We start from the raw sequence: 5281 nt of genomic DNA on the forward strand, positions 1-5281 counted from the left end.
GGAGTTAGCTAGCTGCTGTGCATTTTGGGTTGTGTTCACCAAACATTTTTTCTCTATTTTTATAGCATGGATGACTAATATTGTTATCAGTGTTGTTGCGCTATTAAAGCCCCCATACAATCTTTGTATTAAAATTGTTTTAATCCTCTCTTTATGTCTAATAAATAACTGATGTGTTTTATTTACTTAAAATAACAAAAAAAAAAAATTTGTAATATATATTTGGCCCTTGTAATGCTCAGTCTGAGCGTGTGGGCATTAAGATATTTACATAAACAGCCCTGATTGGCTGATAGGATGGTCTAGAGCCCACCCCCTTACCCAGATGAACAGTCATTGGTCTATTATAATAGGATCACATTGTGACGTCATGATGTGGGCCAATAGTTGTTAACCCAACTGAACATGCTTCAAACAGACCTTACACAAACATTTTAGTGTTATTTCGACCTCATAGTGTGGAACTATCACAGAAAAACAGGAAAATTAAGTTTTTTGAAAACTTCTCTAAACTAGTTGAAAGGCACACCTGTGTTGGTCTCCAGGGGTGAAATATCCCTCTCACTTTTATAAAAACTTCTCTTGAATACCGCGGAGGTAGAGGATAGCATTAAAGTAATGCTTTTGTGTCAGGGATGTACTCTAAATGTTTTTGATCCAGCCCATTCCAATCCCGCCGTAGGCCATTCCTCCACACAGTTTATTTGATTCAGTTCTGTTCTTAGATTCTCTCAATATCCCAGTGGCATAGGCAAAGACTAGAGGGGTTCTTCTGAAGTTCATCAATAATTCTTTTAGACAGAGACAGGGCTTCAATAGGCAGATAGAGAGGTGTGTGTGTGTGTGTGTGTGGTAAGTTGAAGCCGTAATAATCACCTGGGGCTATGGGGTCTCCAGTTTGACCCCTGCTGACGTAGACAACACGAGGGAAGGGGTGTCTGGTTTAAGGGCTATTGAGGGGAGTTTGGGGAGTTGAAGTTCCCACTCAGTAAAGAGGCTCAGGAGGAAAGAATAAAACATTTACAAAATAAATGAAAAATCGGCTAGGATATTAGTCCAGAGATTCTAAACCAGACGAGTGGGGAGAAAAGGTTTTGGAGGCACAAACATCCTGGTGTTTTTCACATATTTCCCCTTTTGTTGACAGAGGAGAGTGGAGCAGGGAGTTACCATGTCATCTAATGGCCTAACTGAACCTGAGTAATGAAAGCTGATGTTTCTGTTTCTGCCCCCTCCATCTCCTGCTGTTCTCTCTCACCCCCTCCATCTACTGTTGTTTCTCTCTCTACCCCTCCATCTACTGCTTTCTCTCTCTACCCCTCCATCTTCCTGCTTCTCTCTCTACCCCCTCCATCTACTGTTGTTCTCTCTCTACCCCCTCCATCTACTGCTGTTCTCTCTCTACCCCTCCAATCTCCTTGATGTTTCTCTCTCTACCCCTCCATTCTACTGTTGGTTCTCTCTCTACCCCCTTCCATCTAGCTGTTGTTCTCTCTCTACCCCTCCATCTATTGTTGTTCTCTCTGCTTACCCCCTGCCATCTACTGCTTTCTCTCTCTACCCACTCCATATACTGTTGCTTCTTCTCTCTACCCCCTCCATCTCCTGCTGTCTCTCTCTACCCCCTCCATCTACTGTTGTTCTCTCTCTACCCCCTCCATAATTCTGCTGTTCTCTCTCTACCCCCTCCATTCTGCTGTTCTCTCTCTGCCCCCTCCATATTTCTGCTGTTCTCTCTCTGCCCCCTCCATTCTTCTGCTGTTCTCTCTTCTACCCCTCCATCTACTGTTTTTCTCTCTCTACCCCCTCCATTCTACGCTGTTCTCTCTCTACCCCCTCCATCTCCTGTCTTGTTCTCTTCTCCTCCCCCTCATCTACTGTTGTTCTCTCTCTACCCCTCCATTACTGCTGTTATCTCTCTACCCCCCTCCATCTCCTGATGTTCTCTCTCACCCCATCCATCTACTGCGTTCTCTCTCTACCCCTCCATCTACTGCTGTTCTCTCTTCTACCCCCTCCATATACTGTTCGTCTCTCTCTACCCCTCCATCTACGGCTGTTCTCGTTTCTCCCCTCATATACCTGTTGTTCTCTCTCTACCCCCTCGCCATCTAATACTGCTGTGCTCTCTCTACCCCTCCATCTCCTGTGTTTCTCTCCTCTACCCCCCCATCTACTGTTGTTCTCTCTCTACCCCCTCCATCTACTGCTGTTCTCTCTCTACCCCCTCCATCCTACTGTTGTTTCTCTCTCTACCCCCTCCATCTACTGTTTTGTTCTCTCTCTACCCCCTCCATACTACTGTGTTCTCTCTACCCCCTCCATCTACTTGTTGTTCCTCCTCTACCCCTCCATCTATTGCGTTCTCGTTCTCAAACCCCCTCCACCTACTGGTGCTTTCTCTCTACCCCCTCCATTCTACTGTTGGTTCTCTCTCTACCCCCTTCCATCTGACTGTTGTTCTCTCTCTACCCCTCCATCTACTGCTTTCTCTCTCTACCCCCTCCATTATACCGTTGGTCTCTCTCTACCCCCTCCATCTACTGTTGTTCCGCTCTACCCCCATTACTGCCTGTTCTCTCTCTACCCACTCCATATACTGTCTGTTCTCTCTCTACCCCCTCCATCTTCTTGCTGTTCTCTCTCTACCCCTTCCATCTACTTTGTTCTCTCTCTACCCCCTCCATATTCTGCTGTTCTCTGCTCTACCCCTCCATCTAGCTGCTGTTCTCTCTCTACCCCACCTCCATCTACTGTTGTTCTCTCTCTACCCCCTCCATCTTACTAGCTGTTCTCTCTCTACCCCCTCCACCCTACTGTTGTTTCTCTTCTACCCCCTCCATCTACTGTTTTGCCTCTCTACCCCCTCCATCTACTGTTGTTCTCTCTCTACCCTCCATCTACTGCTTTTTCTCTCTCTACCCCCTCCATATACTTGTGGTCTCTCTCTACCCCCTCCATCTTACTGTTGTTCTTCTCTCTACCCCTCCATCTACTGCTTTCATCTCTCTACCCACTCATATACTGTTGTTTCTCTTTCTACCCCCTCCATTCTCCTGCCTGTTCTCTCTCTACCCCCTCCAATCTACGTGTTCTCTCTCTACCCCTCCATATTCTGCTGTTCTCTCCTCTACCCCTCCATCTACTGCTGTTCTCTCTCTACCCCCTCCATCTACTGTGTTCTCTCTCTACCCCCTCCATATTCTGCTGTCTCTCTCTACCCCTCTCCATATTCTGCTGATTCTCTCTCTGCCCCCTCCATATTCTGCTGTTCTCTCTCTGCCCCCTCCATCTCCTGCTGGTTCTCTCTCTACCCCCTCCCATCTACTGTTGTTCTACTCTCTACCCCCTCCATCTATGTTGGTCTTCTTCTCTACCCCCTCCATCTTACTTGCTGTTCTCATCTCTACCCCCTCCATCTCCTGATGTTCTCTCCTACCCCCTCCATGCTACTGTTGTTCTCTCTCTACCCCCTCCATCTACTGTTGGTTTCTCTCTCTACCCCCTCCTTCTACTGCTGGTTCTCTCTTCTACCCCCCATCTAGCTGCTGTTCTCTCTCTACCCCCCCATATACTGCTGTTCTCCTCTCTTACCCCTCCATCTACTGTTGTTCACTCTCTACCCCCTCCATCTACTGTTGTTCTCTCTCTACCCCTCCATCTACTGCTGTTTCTCCTCCTCTACCCCCCTCCCATCTACTGGTTCTCTCTCTACCCCTCCATCTACTGCTGTTCTCTCTCTACCCCTCCAGATCTACTGCTGTTCTCTCTCTACCCCCTCCATCTACTGCTGTTCTCTCTCTACCCTCCATCTACTGCTTTTCTCTCTCTACCCCCTCCAGATTCTTAACTGTTGTTCACTCTCTACCCCCTCCATATTTCTGCTGTTCTCTCTCTACCCCCTCCATCTACTGCTGTTCTCTCCTCTACCCCCTCCATCTACTGTGTTCACTCTCTACCCCTCCATATTACTGCTTGTTCTCATCTCTACCCCACATCCATCTACTGTTGTTCACTCTCTACCCCCCATTACTGTTGTTCTCTCTCTAATTTCCCCTTCTCCATATACTGCTGTTCTCTCTCTACCCCCTCCATCTATGTTGTCTCTCTTCTACCCCCTCCAAATCTGCTGTTCTCTCTCTACCCCCTTCCATCTACTGCCTGTTCTCTCTCTACCCCCTCCCATCTACTCTTTTCTCTCTCTTACCCCTCCAATCTTACTGTTTGATTCTCTCTCTTACCCCCTCCATCTCCTGCTGTTCTGCTCTCTACCCCCTCCATCTACTTTGTTCTCTCTCTACCCCTCCACACTGTGTTCTCATCTCTACCCCCTCCATATTCTGCTGTTCTCTCTCCACTACCCCTCCATCACTGCTTCTTCGCTCTACCTACCCTCCATAGTTTGCTGTTTCTCTCTCTACCCCCTCCCATCTACTGCCTTTCTCTTCTCTACCACCCCATCCATCTTCACTGTGTTCCTCTCTCTACCCCTTCCATCTACTTTTGTCTCTCTCTACCCCCTCAATATTTATGATGTTTTTTCTCTCTACCCCCTCTCATCTACTGTGTTTTCTCTCTCCCCCCCCCCCCACCCCCCCATCTCCTGCTGTTCTCTTCTTCTACCCTCCTTTTTTTGGACCCAGGAAGAAAGCTGCCTGCTTCTGCAAAGCAATCGGGGATCCTAATAAATCAATTAAACCCCCCTCCCCCCTTCTTTCTCCTCCATCCCTCCTTCCCCCTTCTCTCTCTTCTCACCCCTCCATCCCCCTTCTCTCCTCTCTCTCCATCGCCTCCTCCCCATTCTCTCTCTCTCCATCCCTCCCCCTTCTTCTCTCTCCATCCCTCCCTCCCCCCTGCTCCTTTTCCATCCATCCCTCCTCCCCGTCGCTCTCTCGATCCCTCCCCCCCCTCTTCTCTCTCTCCATCCCCTCCCTCCCCCTTCTCTCTCTCTCCATCCCTCCCTCCCCCTTCTCTCTGCTCTCCTCCATCCCTCCCCCTTCACGCTCCCTCCACCCATCCCTCCCTATTCGGCTCTCTCTCCCCTTCCTCTCCCCACATTCTATCTCATTCCCCCCTTCCCCCTTTCTCTCCCATCCCTCCCCCCCTTTTCTCTCCCATCCCTCCTCTCCCCCTTCTCTCTCCACTCCTCCCACCCCTTCTCTCTCCATCTCCCTTGCCTCCCCACTCCCTCTCTCTCCATCCCTTCCCTCCCTCCCCTTCTCTCTCCATACCCCCCCCGCCTTCTCTCGCCATCCCCTTGTCCCGTCCCACTAGCAGCCAG

The sequence above is a fragment of the Salvelinus sp. IW2-2015 genome, linkage group LG3 (genome assembly GCF_002910315.2).
Source record: "Salvelinus sp. IW2-2015 linkage group LG3, ASM291031v2, whole genome shotgun sequence".
Lineage (NCBI taxonomy): Eukaryota > Metazoa > Chordata > Actinopteri > Salmoniformes > Salmonidae > Salvelinus > Salvelinus sp. IW2-2015.